The following is a 20,833-nucleotide window of genomic DNA, read 5'->3' as shown; positions in this document are numbered from 1 at the left end:
ATTCAAAATTACTTTTTAGTTAAAATCTAAAATAAAAACTAAAATTAAAATTAAAATTAGGGTTAGTGATTAATTAGAATGTGAGGTGTAGGGAGAGAGAAGTAAGGTTAGAAATGGGATGAAAGGTCAAGCGAAAAGTGGGGGAGGGAGATGATAGGAGAGGGCGATTTAGGAGGTTAAAGTAGGAATCCAATTGTCACTTATTTTCCATCCTTCATCTCAATTGACGTTGTTAGGGTGTTTATCTATTTATATGGCTTCTCTAAATTTTATATGGAGATAATGATCGATTTTGGCCACCACACTAGAGTTTTCAATACATACATGATGATTGGTTTTAATGGAATGTTCAACCAGAGCTGAGGTTTTAGAGCGGTTGTGTTTTATGTCGGCGGCATGTTCTTGAATCCTAGTAAGGATAGATCGACTGGTTTCCCCAATGTAGGTTTTGCCGCATGAACAAGGAACCATGTAAACTCCTTTCTGGCATTTGGGATCAATGAGATCTTTGACCGATTTTAGGCATCTGCTGATGGTATTCATGGGTTTGAAAGTGGTTCTAATATTGTTCTTTTTCAAGATATGCGCAATTTTTTCTGTTGTGCCTAATATGTAGGGGAGGTAAAGCTTGCCCATATGATCATCTAGAGGTTGTTTGTTTTTGGGATTCTCAGCATTCTTAAAGGCTTTGATCACTTGGTGTTTATTGTATCCATTCTTTTTTAATAAATCCATAAAATGGTTCTTCTCTTTTTCAAGGTGATATTGATCTGAAATACGTACAGCCCTGTTGCTAGAGTGTTAAGAACACTAATTTTTTGGGAAGGATGGTGGTGAAAGTTGGCATGTAGGTAATGTTTCATGTGAGTTTTCTTCCGATAGACCTGGTGAGATATGGAACCATCTTGGATTCTATTGATTAGGATGCCAAGAAAGGGAAAGCTATCATTCTCCTCCATTTCCATGGTAAACTTGATAGAATTAGATTGACTGTTTAGGTGTTGTAAGAAAATGTTTAATTTTTCTTTTCCATGAGGCCAAATAATGAAAGTGTCATCGACAAATCTTTTCCAAAGTTTGGGTTTTAATGGGGAAGATTCAATGGCTCTAGTTTCAAAATCCTCCATAAAGAGATTGGCAATGATAGGAGATAGAGGAGATCCCGTGGCTACACCACAAGTTTGTTCATAAATTTCATCTTTAAAACTGAAGAAGGTTGATTTGAGACAAACTTCAATTAATTTGGTTGTGTCAGAGTTTGTGATTTTATGGACCACTTTCATGGCTTCATCTATGGGAATGTTGGTATAGAGATATTTAACATCAAAACTGACTAATATGTCATTTGAATCAAGGTTTAAATGTTTGATCTCATTGATGAAGTGAGTGGAGTCTTTGACAAAGGAACTTGTGTTACCAACCAGAGGTTTAAGTTTCTTAGCGAGGTATTTTTCCAGATGGTAAGTGGGACCTCCTATGGTATTGACAATGGGTCTTATGGGGATACCTTCTTTGTGTATCTTCGAGGCTCCATAGATTCTAGGGGTGTAGGGGTTGTTTTCTATTAGATTTTTAATGTTATGCTCTCTACTTGTTTTTATCAGATTTTGTACATTTCTAGAGATCTTTTTTATGGGATTCTTCTTTAATTTAATGTAACAACCACTGTTGGTGAGGTGGTCTATCATCTTTTCATTATAATCATTTGTGTTCATGATGACAGTTGCACCACCTTTGTCAGCTTTTAGGACCACAATATCAGGGTTTTGGTTTAAGGTTTTGAGTGCTAGATGTTCTTGTTTGGAAATATTGCTTTTGGGAGGGTGGGATTTTCTGAGGATGATGGAACAGTCATGTCTGATAGTTTCTTTAATGTTGTCAGGACTGATATTATTTGAGGATTTGGAATCCAAGACAAGATAGAAGGACATACCTTGTGAACATTTGGATGGGGTATGTTCCTTAAGAGGTAGTGTGGTGTCCCATGTAAATCCTCCCAAGCATTGTGCTCTTATCTTATGGAGAGGTAGAGCTTGTTAGTCAAGGCCTTGCTATGTGGGCAATGTTGGTTATGATGATATAATGTTGATTCTTAAAGATGGCTTACCAATCTGACTCTTATTATAAGAACTTTTCAAAGTGATTAATGTCCTTGTATCTGTTGGACAATTATGAATACCTCCCTAGTTAAGAGGGAGCGTTGGAGAATGTAACTAGTTTCAGTCTTCATAATTGTCACTTGACTCATATCATGATGTAATTTTTATGTTCTTATCAATATAAGAAAGAAACTGATGTAAAGATCAAAAACATGGGTTTCATGCTCAATTCATTTGTTACTAGGCCAAGCATTCATTTAATGCTTCTAGGATTTACATGATTTAAAGAGTCACTGTCTTATTGTAAGAGAACTTGTCGAGAACTTGTATCAAAAGGAGAAAAAATATTTTGTATTTTCAAAATGTTTAGAACCCAAGACCAAGTCGGCTAGCCTATGTGAAGTCGTCCTAGAGAGGGCTAATGGAGCCCCTTGGAAGGATATACAAGGAAGTGATCTTTGAGCATTTGATGTCATCATCATGCATTCGATCTGCAATAAGAGAAATAAAAAGATAAGCGAAGAAGTTCTAGCAAAGGAAGGAGAAACCTAACAAAAGCATATGCTATGTTTCTTCTATTCTATCATTCTTGTGCATGATTCTTCTAGGGTTTTTGAACATATTACAAGTATGAAGTTATAAAGAAAGAATTTCAGACCCATTTTGGAAAATGAAAAAATTGTCTATCTTTGTTTTTGAAGATACTTTAGTTTGTTATTCCTTAGAGAAGAAGATCCTCTGGTTGGGTTGGCTTGGTGCTTGGTGATAGTCTTGATTTCAATCTTGAGTCTTGGAAGTCTCTTTTGAATTGATTCTATAAGAAGAGAAGTTCTTTCTAGGTTTTCCCCCTTGGAGGGGTTTCTGTTATAGACATTTTTGTGCCTCGCAGCACGGAGCATGAAATGTCGATAATTACAGGGATCCTCAGTCCCTAAACATGTTGTTCTTACCCCTAGAAGAACAAGGTCAGCAAACCACAGCACTTCCCATCAGTTCTCCACCTGAAAACACTCAAAAACATGCTATTTTTGGATCATGTCAACTGCTCCACTGAGCATCTGCGCTGGAATGCAACTGCTCCTCCTTGTACCTGCGCTGAAAGTCAAATCTAATGAAGGCTACCTGCGCTGGGCGAGATTGGCCAAGTGGCACAGTCATTCTGCAAGGTGTCAACTGCCCAGGAAGCTTCCAAACTGACACTTGGTTCAAGGAATTCGCCCTGTGATGAGTAAGAGGTACTTGATCTCCATGTGTAAGCAAGGATCTCCAAGTGGACTTAAGAACTGAAGATTAACTGAAGAGGGAAAGGACACAAGGCAGCTTTATGTCAGTCTCAAGATGACTCATCCTTTCTTCTTCTATCCTATATATAGAACTCTTCTATGAGGTCTAAGGAGGCTGGAATTTTGTGCAAAGCAAGGAAGTGCTGTTGGTTTACAGTTAGAGCTATTGGGTGATTGCTTTTATAGAGGTGAAGAGGAGGTTTCTTGCTGCTGGGGAGGTGCTGCTGGATTGGAGCCATTGATGGTTGTAACCTTCTCAGAACCCTTTTACTTCTATCAATAAAGCTTTGAATGTTCTCCTATATACTTGTATTGCATTGATGTATTGTATTTACTTGTATATCTGATTCACTCTAATCCATGCATCAGTTATGAGTACATGTTTCTTGTAGTTTTCCTTCTCTTGTTTGTGCAGGATCTTTGTGTAGCTGGGCCGGCAAAGGGAGCAAGGAGCTGGGAACAAGACACAAAGAGAGAGGATAGGATCGACAAAAGCGAAGGATATCGGTTGGTCAATCTTTTCTTCCTTCTCTGTACTTTCATAAAGGAAAATATCAAAGCTTTACTTTCAATTGTTGCTAAGGACTGTCACCCTTAGAGTAGGGATAGGGTCATCCGAGTCGGATACTTTTCCCCACAACAAACTGGCGACTCCACTGGGGAGCCTAGTATCTTGTTGGTGTTTGTAGTATCTTTGCTATTCATTTCCTGAACAAAAGAGTACCAAATCGAAAAGCTTTTGACTATATCAAAAGCGAAGTAGAGGGGCTGCTACTCTTGCTCATTTTCTGAGCAGATTCATGATTTGAAGAGCTGATCTACAAAAGACTCTTGTACTCTTTGTGATAGCTTTTCATCCTCTTGATCATCCCTTAGCTTGTACTTGACCTATAGCTTTTTATTTCAGCAAAAACAGTGAATTTTTGAGCTTTTTATGACCCGGAAATCCTTGTAAACGCAACTCTCGTGTCTCAGTGCAGGCTGTCCACAGGCAGTCTGCATTCCAGCGCAGGTACTCCTTTCGGGAACTGCGCTGAGAGTCAATTTGACAGACCAGAGCCTGCGCTGATCCAGTTAGGCTATGTCTTCCTGAGGTTTCCCATTGTGTCTGAGCCCTGTTTTCACTGTTATTTTGCTGCTGATTGCTTGTCATTGTACTTGCTGTAAACCAACTTTCCTTGACATTATTCCACCTCAGTTGTGTGATGAAACTGTGATTGTTCTTTCAGTATTTCTTGTTTCAGTTACAGTTTCCCATTGTGAAAAGCGAACCAGTATAGCTGTGGCCTCTTAGATCCTGAACTGTAAAAGTGTCTTTATGATCTTAAGAGCTAGTTTTATTACTGTTCATAACTGTTCGAGTTTGTTTGTTTTTCATCTTATGGTTTGAATTCATACATTGTTAGTGTCGAAACAAGTACCTGTAAGGCATCTTTTCATTTTAGACAAAACTTGTTTGTTTACGCTTCAAATCGAATTCGAAAATTATACGACAATTTCCTTTTTGTCTACATCAACATTAAGGGAAAAGAAAAGAAATACATGCATCTTGCATTTGCATTTTTTGATAAGTTTGCGTGATTGATCTAGGAGAAAGTGCATTAGTTTGTGCTTTGTGCTCTGTGTGGAAAGATAATGTTTTTCTCTCCCCTCAGTAGTTAGGATTTTCAAAGCTAAAAAGATTGAAAAGCTTGCTTATCATTTTAGCTGCATTTAGGAATTTGTACCAATACATCTCGTGGTGATCCTGAAAGACAAACTGCTAAACAAGATCAACTTAAAATATATTGAATGAATCTAAAAACGCTTTGTAACATAACGCTCACAATAGAGGTCTAGGTAGAGACGTGTTCCGGCGTCGTTAAACGTAGTGACTGTCGATCTCTACGAAGGTGGGTGATTCCTCCTGAGGGACGATAGCACTAATACGGACTTGTGCTCCCGCGTACCGTCGCGTATATTGGGAGACCCCTATAGGCATTTATCCTTTATCCTTAGGAAGCCGTGTCGGCCGCCCTACTGATCGCGATGCAGTGAACACAGCATTCACGAAGATCGACCACCCGTACCGTAAAACGTATTCTGTGGTTTCGCGAAAGGTTTGGCACACCCTCTGCCTAGATCTCCAGAGCAGTTTCTTTTGGCCTTTTTCAAACTCTATAACTGAAAAAGTCCAACCGAGCATTTGTCACTTCGGGCTCGTTAATACATCGAAGGCGACTAGAGTCATCTTTAGCTTTTTCTCGACTCTTAAAACATGAAAAAGCAAAGTTGTGTCTAAAAGCGTCTAATAAAATTCATTCAATACGGAAACATAATTCCCCTTTTTGTATTTTAGTTGATCGAGTAATCCGCAACCGTGGAGGAAAGTCAATTAGAACTCCGTCGTTCGAGGAGACTCGCGAGTCAACCGTCTTTGTCTCCGGAATCGAGAGTAGTACGGACGAAGCAAACTCGCTTGACCGGGTCAAAATCTCCCATTAAAGTTAGAACAACAGTTCCAACTACATCTGAGATTCTGGTCACTCCTAATATTTCTGGAATCCCTGCCTCTATTGAAGAAGTTCAACAGCGACAGAGGGACAGTTGTACTGATCCTAGTCTGAGAACAAGTACTTGCATAACTGAACCAGTTCCATCTGAAACCGGTCCACAGAGTCTTGCTGCTCAAACAACTGTCGCTGTCGAAGCAACCCCTTCTTCGGCACCAGAAATCTTTTACGGACCTGACGGTCTTCCTCTTCCTCCTGGTCTGATTGCAATAGAGGAAATCGTAGAGGACCAGCAAGCAAATACTCCAACTCATTTTGGAGTAGGCATCACTCTTTTTCCTTCTGCATCAGAAGTTTGTCCATCGCCAGTGGAAGTTCCTGTAGAATCGTTAGGCAGTTTATTGGATAGACTTAAAATGTCTGAGCAACCGTCGACATCTAGGACTATGCCAAATGACACAGCGACAGCAGAAGCTCCTGCTGTCACTCCGACGATGTTTGCCGGCATACCAGCTGTCCCGACTAGCTCTCAACAGCTAGAAGGAGTCCACCCAGGGACTATTATGACAACTTGGTCTGTTCCAGTTTGTTCTTCCGGTATAATATCCGGTAATTCTTATGTTGAAACTAGACAAATTGATCCCTTTGGAAATCAGTTTGGACCATCCAGTCCTCAAAGGCAATCTATACCCTTGAGCTCCGGATTGTTACCGTATGGGGGGCAATATGCCCTTTCACTTCCCCCTCCGGGAGGATACCCATACGGCAGTTTTCAACCGCATTCAGGTTTGACTGAAGTTACGACGAGTGGTTGGGTGCCTATGTTGCCCCAACAACCGAGAGTTGTATATTCCATGCAACAATGTGTACCTATGTCTAGCATCCCGACGACGCCAGCAATTGTAACCGTGTCGCAAGTTCAATCGATGCCTGTTGTATGTCAACCCCAAGTTGTAATGCAACAGCCCCTTGACCCTGCAACACAACCACAATCGCCAACTGCCGGGACGACACAGATACAAACGGGAACCATAACCCCGCATCTTGGTCCGTCGGTTAGTATCGCACAGCAAAACATGGCTTCGCAGCCATGGATGATGCAATACCAACAACCTCAGTTTCAACAGGGGTACCAGGGATCTGAGCGACAGATCTTTGCAAATAGTGGGCAACCCTATATTCAGAACGGGTTAAATCAACCACTTTACAGTGGCCAAGCCCACCAGCCATATCAGTCCTATCAACATCAGTTGCATTATGCTGGTATGCAAAGGCCTACTGCTCAGGCGATTCCATCGTATCCTGGGTACGCCTCGCCAAACCTAAATCAGCAGTTGCCATTCGTGGCGACTCTAGAATTACCAGATTTACATCGATTGACGAATGATCCAATCGCCTATGCCCATTGGTGGCCAGCGATTCCTCACAAACTTCCTTCGGACATTCCTAAATTCAATGGAAATCCTGGCGAAGACTCGTCGAATCATGTGATGACTTTCCATCTGTGGTGTTCGTCGAATACCTTGAATGATGATTCGATAAGGCTTCGCCTTTTCCAGAGGACATTGACTGGTCCGGCGGCTAAATGGTATATTGAATTACCTAGAGCCTCTTTCGACAATTTTAGTTCCCTAGCCACGACTTTCTTAACACACTTTCAGTTACCTATAAGGTACGAAACTGGAACTGAGATCTTAACCAATTTCAAACAGACAACGGCCACACATATATCAGATCATATACATGAGTGGCGTCGTCGTCGCAGAATGGTAAAGACTTATGTTCCAGATCAGCTTTTAGCTGAGTGGTTTATAAAGTCGCTTCTTCCTGCTATAACAGAAGATGTGGCCAAGGGAGGCGTCGTAACAGAGGAGCAAGTTATTGCTCGTGCCCAGTATTTAGACTTAGTATATACTCAGTCTGGCACGCTCTATGACAAGATACCTGACGCCCCTAGACCGGAATTTTCAATTCCTCCCCCTCCTGGATCAAATAGTGACTCTCATGCCGGCGATGGTGTGATTGGCACTGCAAATGCAAAGTCAACACGGGATTCGTCTAAGAAAACCCGTAAGACTTCGAATCAAAATGCAAATGAAGAACTTCTTGCCTCGGAAGTAAGTGCCGTGTCGGACGACAAGGGCAAACAACTGAAGCAACCAGGAGACAAGAAGAAAAAGAAAGGGAGAAAAGGGAAACCCCCTTCGGGGTGTCATATATGCGATGAGGATCATTGGACAGTAGATTGTCCATGTAAAGCTGAGCTTAAAAGATTCTTTAAGAGTCCGAAAACCTCAGCTGTGTTGACTGATCCGTTTCCTAATCCTGGTCAAAATCTGGTTGCTAATCAAAATGCTTCCCGATCCCAAGTGCTTATGTTGTCTACCTCAAAGTAGCAGAATAATGCTTTGACAAGGAATAAAGATTACGGGAATCCATGGCTGTCAAATAACAAGGCTAATGAACAACCTAGTAGTTCGACGACAGCTTTGACCAAAGTTGTGCCACCCATCATTCCTGAACCAATGGTAAAGTTGCCAAAGGGAGTAGTACACAAATCGACATTTAATCCTCGTGCCAAAATAGCACAGAATTATAATATAATAGAGGACCTGGCCCAATCGCCGTCCGCTATGTCGACACTTGAGGTACCGCAAAATTGCCCCTCCCAAGAGCAAACTTTATTATCAGCAATAGGTGGGATTGGCCCAATGGATTCCAATCTTGTGGCCTTTGATCATAAAGGATATGACCCTAAGTTACCAGCTCAACTAGCTTTCCTTATTCAAGTGAAAGCCCTCAACAAAACTGTTCATCGAACAATTATTGATGAGGGGGCATCTACATGTCTTATGTCGATGAGTTGCTGGAAAAATTTAGGCTCACCACCCTTGTCGAAATCGTCAACGACCTTAAAAGCATTTGATGGACGATCATACACTCCCTACGGGATTTTAGGTAACTTGCAAGTTGAACTGGGGGGCAAAACAGTAGAAGTCGATGTTGAAGTAATTGATGGAAACCTCGATTACAACATCCTACTAGGAAGGCCCTGGATATATGCCATGGCCGCAGTTGTGTCGACCTACTTCAGGAAGATTGCATTTCCCTTTCAAGGAGGGATTACAGTCGTCGACCAACAAACTTTCCTCCCCGACAGTTCACAAGTTACGGGAAGCATTCCAATGACACATGGAAGCGATCATTCGCTTCAAAATATTGGAGTAGGTCTCCTAAAAGACCCTGCCTTAATGGGTACTTTTTCCCTACCGCCTGCAAGTAATCTGGCGGAGGTGGCCACAGTGGAAACCTACAATATGAAATCTTCTATATCTAATGGATTCGGAAGATTCCTAAACATTTTGTCAGCATGGATCATCGCCCTAATAGAAATACTGTAAATACAGTGGGCTTCGAGGATAGTTCCTATCTCATGTCAACCTCGTTAAAAAATGAAACAAATCCCCTTTCCAAATCTCAAAGGTAAACCTTCATTCCAACCACCGAGTTGAATGCAATGAAGCTTGGGGGGCATGCACCTCGATTTTCATTATTATGCTGGGGGCATGCAAACTTATCATCGAGCAGTTTTAGCACATAGTTCATGCTCGTTAAAAAATAAACGCAAGATTCGAGCAGTTTTACCGCGGAATTTATGCTCGTTAAAAAATAGAAAAGCAGTGATCAATGTTCCCTCCAGAGTTTAAGCTCATTTTTATCTAAAAAAAGAACCTATCCCGGTAAATAACCTTTTGAGATCGTAAATCCATCAGCCATAAAAGCCTTGGTCGTGTTTGTGCACCGTCACCTCCACTGTTCATTTGGCCGATCATTCACCTCCATTTGTGTGTTTACCTCTTTTGAGAAACATCTGCGAAGAGTGATTTCACCTAGCCATCCTTGTGACACTGCCGTGATTGGAAAATTCCAACCTGTACCTGGAATCAGTTGCTATCCCTGTTTATCACTCGTTCCTCAAAAGACGAGTCTTCTTTGAGCTCTTTTCACTGGCTCGTAAAATATGAAAAGTTTGCCGAGTTTTGGCCTTCCAGCTCGTTAAACAACCGGAACGCTATCCCTCCTCTAGATTTTAATCTTTTTGGACCTGAGGGACTATTGCACAAAAAGATCGAGCGCTTGTTTTGTTCGGCTCGTTAAAGCAATCGAAAATTCATCCCTTCTGTATTGTTTTATACTTTTTCGGACTTAAGGGATTAGATGACGAAAAAGGAATTCTGGAGTTGACTTTATGTACCTTTTCAGACTCTCTAAAAATGAAAAGGACCGAGTTTTCCTTGTCGTTAGACTCGTTAAAATGATTAAATAGCGACAAACTTGTCTTTAGACGAGAACGAGTTTCCCTATCGCTAAGCTCGTTAAATCATAGCGATGGGCTTGCCCGAAGGGCAGGTTATAGAACAAGCATATGTTATCCTCCTCAAGCTTGACAAAAATAAAGAGGTACTGGTCAGAAATGACTGGGGAAAAATTGGGAGAACATCAAAGTTTAATGGTAGCAAGTCGCTCTTGAACATGACACTTTTCCTCCGTACTACATCGGGTTGGGTTGTTTCATTCACCGGTCTCATCACCATGGTCTTCGCCAAACCGTCCACTTTTGGGGTAATGCTACCGATCCATCGCATCAGTGTCGTTATATGTTCAAGAGAGGTCATTCTGAAAGTGTCAACCGTGTCCCATCCACTACCATACATTATCCTTCATCCATTCATGATCGCCACCCTGAATCATATGTCACAGTTTGTTTTCACCTCCACTAAAATCATTAGCTCCGTTCCGTGTCATTGATGTGGGATTCATTAAGGCCCTCCTTTGACGGATCGCTTCTTGTCGACTTCAGCTCATTATCCAAGAAGTTGATCTAGGAACACCCCCATCAGTACTTTGAAGCTTGCATGCCTCAATGGCAAGTTTCTCACTTTCGGCGACAGGTATACATCAATGACCTTCGACCAGGAGATTTTGCGTGGCGTTCGACGCCAAGTCCTTTATTCACGCCACGTGAATTGTACTGCAGTACCTTGAGGGTCATTATCATTATCGGTGATTCCTCTCGCGCTTGTTAACAGTTTTCATCATTGACCGGTAATCAAGCGATGTCTTTCCATGTTCGATTTCAGCGAAATTCTCACATGGATCGACTTGTACTTAGAGTGAAGATCGAACGAGTTTGAAGACCCCGGATCTAGTTTCATCCATCCGGGCTGCGATACATATTCAGGAAATATAAAAGCATTTGTCATGTACATCATTGCAGCAGATGATCATCCTACTCAAAGGATGATAATTTCAGCAGAAAATTATCAGTCTACCATCAGACGATCGTCTGTTCTATGTACCAAAATGTATTTATAAAGCTGAGCATGGGAATGCCTGCCTCAGCTAGATCATGAAAACAGAATGAAAAATAATGTATTGTATTGTATTGTATTACAGGGCACCTCTCAGCACTTGAATGAACTTCGGACCCTCTGGATAAAGCATTTCACCCGATAAACGGCCTCATACTTTAGGGGGCAACTGTTATAGACATTTTTGTGCCTTGCAGCACGGAGCATGAAATGTCGATAATTACAGGGATCCTCAGTCCCTAAACATGTTGTTCTTACCCCTAGAAGAACAAGGTCAGCAAACCACAGCACTTCCCATCAGTTCTCCACCTGAAAACACTCAAAAACAGGCTATTTTTGGATCATGTCAGCTGCTCCACTGAGCATCTGCGCTGGAATGCAACTGCTCCTCCTTGTACCTGCGCTGAAAGTCAAATCTAATGAAGGCTACCTGCGCTGGGCGAGATTGGCCAAGTGGCACAGTCATTCTGCAAGGTGTCAACTGCCCAGGAAGCTTCCAAACTGACACTTGGTTCAAGGAATTCGCCCTGTGATGAGTAAGAGGTACTTGATCTCCATGTGTAAGCAAGGATCTCCAAGTGGACTTAAGAACTGAAGATTAACTGAAGAGGGAAAGGACACAAGGCAGCTTTATGTCAGTCTCAAGCTGACTCATCCTTTCTTCTTCTATCCTATATATAGAACTCTTCTATGAGGTCTAAGGAGGTTGGAATTTTGTGCAAAGCAAGGAAGTGCTGTTGGTTTACAGTTAGAGCTATTGGGTGATTGCTTTTATAGAGGTGAAGAGGAGGTTTCTTGCTGCTGGGGAGGTGCTGCTGGATTGGAGCCATTGATGGTTGTAACCTTCTCAGAACCCTTTTACTTCTATCAATAAAGCTTTGAATGTTCTCCTATATACTTGTATTGCATTGATGTATTGTATTTACTTGTATATCTGATTCACTCTAATCCATGCATCAGTTATGAGTACATGTTTCTTGTAGTTTTCCTTCTCTTGTTTGTGCAGGATCTTTGTGTAGCTGGGCCAGCAAAGGGAGCAAGGAGCTGGGAACAAGAGACAAAGAGAGAGGATAGGATCGACAAAAGCGAAGGATATCGGTTGGTCAATCTTTTCTTCCTTCTCTGTACTTTCATAAAGGAAAATATCAAAGCTTTACTTTCAGTTGTTGCTAAGGACTGTCACCCTTAGAGTAGGGATAGGGTCATCCGAGTCGGATACTTTTCCCCACAACAGTGTCACACGGAATCAGTCAAGAGTGCGGACACAACCGACCTTCCTAGAAGTCTAAGACATTCTAATGACAATCAAAACAAACTGGAGCTATCCTTCTCTAAACATGCATTATGATATGAGAAATCAAGTGTTTCGTTCTTACCTTTGTCCAAACGCTGTTGTAGAAGTCCAAGCTTTGTTGATCTGGATGAGCTCCTCCTTTTCTCCAAAACCTGCAATCACCAACAGTCAAACAATTAAATAACACCTGATTATAACATAAAACAAAGCATATTCAACATATAGACCAAGGAGTACATGAAATAACCCATAAACAACAAGTTATTGAGAAGAATGGACCAATTTGCATTAAAGGTAATCAAAAGGAACCATTACAACCTGAGCCTTGGTGTTGTGCAAGCTCCTTCCAGGGTCCACAAGAGTCTTCCTCTACTTTGACAAAGCTCACCCACTTCCAAATAGAACAAGCAAAGATGGCAATCTCTCCTCACAAGCTTCTAAATGGGAGTCCTAATTCCTGCAGCATTTACCCTTAGAAATGTATAGCTTTCAACCTCTCCTCCCTCTGGCTCAATGCCTTTATTTATAGTGCTGTAAAGAGGTTATTCAGGTCCACCATCAATGGGATAATCCCCCTCTTTGGGTGGGATAGCTCCCTTATTGATGGGATAAGTTCCTCCTTAATAGGGATACATGAACCAACTGGAGGCGCATCCATTTCATCAAACCGACCTCTAGAAAGTTCTAGAAGTAACCACAAGTAACTTTTTTAAGATGAAACTTGCGCATTTTACCTTTTACAGAAGGACGCACCTATCCCTTAACATACAGAGCGTCCAAGGACGCAGTCTTTGTGAACATTGTGAGCGTCCCCGCAGGTAAGGCTAGAGAGAACCTGCGACCCCAGAGATAAACACATTTTTTACAAGACTTTCTCTCTTCTTTGAGTTTGAGATGGATAGCAGAGGCATAAGACTTGCCTAAGAGGGTAGCATGACTATTGATTGAGCCATACTAACTGTAAGTAGTCATGGTGACATTTTTTAGTGTAACAGATTGCCCCCTAAAGTGCGAAGCCTGGAATAGATTAGGGTTTTGTAATTCTAGGAAGGGTGAAGCGCTTTATCATTTCAAGGATTGTCTTGTGGATGACCTGGTTGGAACCTGCAATTTTCAACACAAAATACATGTATAAGATTATATCATCACTGAGGTAGGCATTCCCATACTCAGATTCAAAACTTTAACTAATGGACTAACTACTCTGATACAGGAATGATCTTGCAGTACATCATGTTTATAGACTTTTGTAGACACAGTATGGACGCAGCCATCTGTTTATGATTAGTCTACATAGATAATGAATACAAAACTCCTCGCAGGCTGGATGGTAGAAACTAGATCCAGGGTCTTCACTTCTACTTCCCGAATTGGTACGATTCTAGCCATGTGATTAAATGATTTGATGTCGAACATGTTAGAAACCACTTGATTACCAGTCGATGATGTAAACTGTTAACAAGCGTGAGAGAGACCACCAGTAATGTCAATGGTTCTCAAAGTACCAAGCACAACCCGTGAAATGTGAATAGATGTTTTGATGTCGAACACTTCACAGAATCCTTTGATCGAAAGTCAATGATGCAAACTGACGTCAAAGGCGAGAAACCTGCCATTGATGCATGCAGACTTCAAGGTACTGTCGATTCCTAAGTCATCTTTCTAGATAATGTGTCGATGTCGATAGAAAGTGACCCGTTGCAGGCAAGCCCGCAACACGAAATCATTGTTCAAGTTGAAGAAATGTTGCTGTAAGGACTGACTCAGGGATGGTCAAATGGATGACAAGTATTTTGCAGATGAAAGTTTTGCTCGCAGACCTCTTGAACACATAACGACACGACAGATGGCTTGGTGACGAATAACTCAAAGTTAATCCCCGGAACCCGGTTAAAGACTTTCAAAGTGGTTTGATCAACTGTGAGGTAAAAGATTTCCCAACCCAGGTGAATGAAAAAAGTGTCGTGTTCAAGAGCGGTAATAAAGTTTCTTTTGAGACAAAAGGTAACAAACAGGTTCATTCTTCTCTCTTTTCCCCAACCATTTCTGGCAAGTATCTCTTTATTTTTAACAAGCTTGAGGAGGATAACATATGCTTGATTATAAGCTCATCCTTCGGACGAGTCCAACCTAGTTTAAATTCGAACCCTAGGAAGGAGTGGTTCGTTCCTGTTTGTAATTGAACAGGTCCTCTACTGTAAAAGTTTTAACGAGCCCAGTATAGGAGAAACTCGGCGTTTTTCAATTTTAGAGAGTCTGAAAAACAAAAGGAGACTCCACGTTGAACTTTTTCGTATATTTGTGTCCCTCAAGCCCGAAAAAGTATAAAATAATACCTGGGGGAACCGCTTGATCTTGCGACCAAGGAGTACTTTCATAATAGTGTCGTTGACCTGAAAAGTAAAAAGTGATCAAGGACACGTCGTTTTATTTCCTTATCGAGTTTGAAACGACAAAAACCCGGCAATCTTTTCCTGATTTTGCGGTCAGAAAAGAGCTAAAAGGGGACCGTCTTTTAATTCCGTTTTAACGAGTGTAAAAGAAACGCTCGGCGATCTTTTCATGTTTTAGGAGTCAGAAAAGGGCTTAAAAGATGACTCTGATATTTTTGTTTGTGAAAAATGACAATTTCCCTCGAAATCCCTTTGTCCTGCACAAAAGCAACACATTACTCATACCTGTTTAAAATAGGCAAAAATACATCGAAAAATATCTTTTCATGGTAAAAAATGAACTAATTCATCCAAAAAACCTATGAAAAGACCTTTTACCATGTCATTTTTACCGTTTGACTGTTGAGGCTGAAAAAGGAGCTTTTGACAAGAAACTTCCCGTGGTCGCTGCGGAAAATCCGACCGTCGGAATCGATCAAGGACACGTCGTTTTATTTCCAGTATCGAGTTTGAAACGACAAAAACCCGGCAATCTTTTCCTGATTTTACGGTCAGAAAAGGGCTATAAGGGGACCGTCTTTTAATTCCGTTTTAACGAGTGTAAAAGAAACGCTCGGCAATCTTTTCATGTTTTAGGAGTCAGAAAAGAGCTTAAAAGATGACTCTGAGGTTTCACTTTTTCGTAAGTTTTAGTGAGTTTGAAAAAGGGATAAAAATGTACTCATATGGCCGACTTTCAATTTGATTTACGAGTAGGAAAAGACGGAAAGAACTCGGCATTTTCATGAGTTTAACGAGTTTTGAAAATAACTGAAATTGACTCGAAATAGGTTTCATTTTTACAAAAGCTTGAAACAGGGAAAAACTATGCTTCAAAGTAGTTTCATTTTTACACAAGCTTGAAACAGAGAGAAAATTGTGCTTGATGCCCCCTAAGCGTAATTGCTAGAGCGCATGCCCCCCACCTTCATTTCATTCAACCAGTTGGATGAAATGAAGGTTGAGTTACGAGATCATTTGAAAGACTCGACCTAAAACTAAGAAAATAATGAAAAAAACTGAAATAACTAACCTAAACACTTAACATTTATGAGATCCAGTCAATCTCTCGACTCAAGTAGAGGAGGATTTGTTTCTGTCACGCCCCCTATATTTTTTTTGTTAATTTGGACGGCGCGCGGCACCACCGAGCGCTCACTTTTACCAAGTGCGCGCCTATGGACTACGCCTTTAACCGAAACAACCATATGTTTACCAATTTAACTCTTCCTTCAAACTGATAACATGACATTACTGATTATACCATAACCATATAAATCTTAGTCTTTATACTCATAACCCAATGTGTTTCAACATGAATACATAAACCATTATCATAAACTTTAAACAGCAATAAGAACACATATGTCGGGCGGGTAACTCCAACCGAGTTCACCCTAAATTATTATATTACAGAACTTCCTTTCAGTAATACAATTACATGTGTATGCCGGCTAACATACGGCCATACTCATAATCCATACAACGTGGCACAAGAGGCCTGAATAACAATACAGATCCGCAGTCTTTTATGTAAGCGCGTACTCTCTGAGACCCTTACAACATTCTGCACCGGACTGTATATATGACTGTCCCAAAACTAGTTTACAACCGAAGTTATAAACCTGTGTTACGCCGTAGCCTGCTATCCACGTGACGATCTACAAATGAATCTGCATACTATTGCAGATCTTCGTCCACCTGTCAGAACAAGCCATGCGCCCAACCAATAACCGGAACCCGACAACCGTCTGCAAATTCTACGTTGTTTAATCCAAGCGTTCCACGCTTTCATAAACCAACGTATGTACAGTCACTGCCCGAGTTCTGTTTGTCAACCGAGACCACAACGTTTGCGCTATTCTGTAGATTACTGCTCCCGTGACGACGTAGTCCACGTCCTGCCACGTGACAGACCACCAACAGATCTGCGCAAGTCAACCAGTCAGAACAATTCTCTGCATGCGTATATTTCTGCGTGATTGGCCGAGAACACCAAACGTTCATACAATCCACGCGATCATACTTCTGCAGCCACCATTCGAACTCCACTTGTCAATAATTCCAACCTGTTATGTATGTCTATTCCACTGCGGTCCGAGCATGCCCAAACATTCACCCGACCTGCGAAATCTCATACCCAAACCGCTGTCCTCCACCGAAACCTCAACCGTGCCTCCACTTCGTATAACAGACCTCCGATTATGCGAAACTCCTTTGATTCAATACGCATGAGACATGCGCATTTTCGAACCTTATTCGCACTCCTGTTCTCAGACGAAGGAGAGATATTGAGCGAATGTTCGATGTCCTCAAATGAGCTCTCATCCGCTCATATATATACTTTCCCCTTATGCGTGAAAAGGGCTTCACCGCCTTAAGCCGACCTCCCTTTTTACCATAAAGCTTCACATATCATTTTAATTTCCATTATTTTAAGTAAACCTCCATACGTTATCTCCATAAAGTATGTCGGTTATCCCATGCTTTATCATTTACGCCCACCCTTGCTGCCATGTGTCATGCACTTGGGTGTAAAGTGACTATTTTGTTTTATCCTTCAACTATATACGCACTTCCTTCCATAATATAACGGCTGCCCCATTATATCATATAAGCCCCGTATATAATATATTTTATTCCTTTTCACCCATTTCACCTTTTTCTCCATTATATACGTCTTCCTTATTTTAATGGCCATCCCATCACAAATATCAGCCCCGTATATAAATGGTTATTATTCATATGTTCCGCTTATTCGCATAAGCTCCACATATGCATTTACATACGTTCTTCTTCACATTTTAATGGCTGTTCCATTACATGTGCATAAGCCTCGTATGATGCTTTCTTCATTTCGTTCGACACTTGGCCACATCCGGCCAATGTGTCTCCAATGTCGTACTGCTGGTTCCGTCTTCGTGCACAGTTATCACCCGAGGTAGCTTGCCCGAGCTCTCCCTCAACCTGTGCACTTTTGACGTGCCACCCGAACCAAGTTGCTGCAACCAAGATCCGCCTCCCTGTTTACTACGTTCGAACGTTCACTAGCTGATGGTCAACAGTTCTCACGGTTCAATCTGCTCGGCCTCACTTGACAACCCAACCTGCGTTCAATCTTCGTGTCTGTCCGCCTTGGTGACGAACCACGCTGCTTGCCCGCAGCTTTGGTAACCATACCTCTGCTCCGTTTACTGCTGCCCGGCGGGTGGGCGCGCCTTCGCCCGGCTCGCCGCCCAACCGTCGTGTGTGTTTGCCCGGCGCGCTCCTGCCCAGCTCGCCATTTTGTTCGTGTGCATTCGCCCGGTGGGTGGGCGCGCTTCTGCCCAGCTCGCCTTCCACCCGACTCCCGTGTGCGTCTGCCCGGTGGGTGGGCGCGCCTTTACCCAGCTCGCCACCCGACCGTCGTCCAATTTGTCCGCCCGCTCGTGTCAAAACGCGCTCTCCGTCGTGCACGAGGGCGCCCGCCCATCGTGCACGCCTGCCCGAGCCCCGAGGGCGTACGATGGACGACACAGAGGTGGAATGGCGTGCGGGTGAACCGGGCAGGTAACCATGCACGGTGACCGGGCGGATGGACAAACATAACGTAATCGGGTGGCGAGCCGGGCAGAGGCGCGCCCACCCTTCGGGCGGACGCACACGGGAGTCGGGTGGCGGGCGAGCTGGGCAGGAGCGCGCCCACCCGCCGGGCGAACGCACACGGGTTAAGAGGCGAGCTGGGCAGAAGCGCGCCGTGATGGTTGGGCGGCGAGCCGGGCAAAGGCGCGCCCACCGGGTGAACGAAACGCGTGGAGGTCGGGCGGCGAGCCGGGCGAAGGCGCGCCCGCCCGCCGGGCAGACACAAACGGAAGTAAGACGACGAGTTGGGCAAGGGAGCGCCCACCCGCCGGGCGAACTGACACAGGCACGAGCTGGGCGCGACGTGCGGAGGTAAACGACGAGCCGGTTGGAGAATCGGCGGGTCGACCCGAGGGCGCCCCGCACCAAACGGGCGGGCGACCCAAGGGCGAACCCGGCCCCAGGCGCAAGTGACGAGACGACCGCGGGCGAGTAGATACAAGTTGGCAGGTGAACGCGGGTGGATGAACACGAGCTGACGAAGTAGAAACGGGCGAGCTGGGCGGAGGTCGGCACAAGGGCGCGGGCAGCAAGACAAAGGCACGAAAGTTAAGAAGTAAATGGACCGAAGTTTTATAAGGCGTGGTCGGCCTTGCCTTAAAGCAAGGGCCGACCCGCCCATCAAGAAAATTCGGGGTTTCGTAAAACGAAAGCATGGGCGTCGGCCGAAGTTATGGAAGCCCCTAGAGGAGCAAGGGGAGACTATAAAGGCGAGCTCATTGTGACGATGGAAGGCAACGAAGAAGTCTGAGCGTTCTCTCTATACGCAAAGACAGAAAGAGTTATGCGCACTCTCTTGTAGTGCGAGATCTAAGTGGAACGCAGGTTGGGTTGTCAAGGGAGGCCGAGCAGTATTGAAACGTGAGGACTGTTTTAGCCACCAGAGCAAACGTCCGAGCTGAGTAAACAGGGAGGCGGAACTTGGTAACAGCTTCTTGGTTCGGGTGGCACGTTGATGTGCGCAGATCGGGTAAGAGGTGGGACTCGGGCGAGTCACCTCGGGTGAATTCGGCGTGCAGAGGCGGACACCATAATACAGCCAGGCGGCGAGTTGCGAGCTCGGGTGAGCCAACTCGGCCGCAGGCCAAACACAACAGGCGGGCGGCCTGTTATACATTGGTACAGCGAAACGGTGGTTCGGGTGAGGTCTGCCGTGGGCAGAACGGGCGGAACCGGGTGAAGTTTCGTGCAGGACCGAACTAGCAACGAGTTGGGCGGTGAAGCCAACTCGAGTGTGGTTGCGGGCGCAGTGGGTAAGGCTAAATGGACCGGCGAGTCTGTGGTCGGGCGGACCAACTCGGCCGCGTCGTGTGGCAGTAACCGGTCGGGCAGCAGTGAACGGCTGGGCAGCAGTAACTGGTCGTGCGGTAGTAACCGGTTGTGCGGCAGTGAACAAGCGTGCAGCGGCGAACGGCCGTGCAGCGACAAATGATAGTGTAGCAGCAAACGGGCGTTTGCCCGAGTTGTAATTTGGAACGACAGTCGGGACTTTGCCCGACGTCCATTGTAATTCTGTCAAAGGGTGCGGCCGAGACTTTAGACCGGCGCACGGATTGTATTCTTGTGAATTGGTTATAATACAAAGTTGGTTGGGTAGACTCTTGGGGAGTTGCCCCTCCCACAATTTGGTTGTGTAGATTTTATTATTGTGGCATTGTGTTATGTTGAATATTTATGTTAATGTTTAAATGCACGTGATAATAATTATAAGTTAAGTTTATGTGTGAGGCGTAGTCCATAAACGTACGGTCGGTAGATTGGGCGTTCGGTGGTGCCGCGCACCGCCCAATTAGAGAAAAAAAAGATTGGGGGCGTGACAGGTGGTATCAGAGCTCGGTCAGCGAGCTGGTTCGAGATTTTAACTTAGACAGGGTTGTCTTGGTTAAAAGAAATTGAAGGTGAATCTGCATGTTCTAAAGGCAAGTAACTCGGGAAGATGTCTATCCTGGAATTACTGGGTTGCGAAACCTTGGAAGAACTTGAAAAAAGAATTCTTGAAGAGAATGACGAGCTGCGACGGGAGTACATGGACTGCGGCAGGAAGCTGGCAGCAACAAAGCGCGCTCTCCGGACGTTAGTGAAAAAGGGGGCTTCGGACTTGAATGTGGACGAGGCCAACAGACTTACAAAAGAAGGGCTCTTGATAGAAACAGAGCTTAAAGAGCTAAGGCTGAGGCACGAAATGAACAAGAGGAGAAAGGATTGCTTAATCCTCGAAAAACGACTCGAGACCTTAAAGG

This window comes from Pinus tabuliformis, chromosome 6 (assembly GCF_031772625.1).
Source record: "Pinus tabuliformis cultivar Carrire ecotype Pingquan chromosome 6, CPIR1, whole genome shotgun sequence".
NCBI classification, from domain to species: domain Eukaryota; kingdom Viridiplantae; phylum Streptophyta; class Pinopsida; order Pinales; family Pinaceae; genus Pinus; species Pinus tabuliformis.
This window is presented reverse-complemented; position numbering follows the sequence as displayed.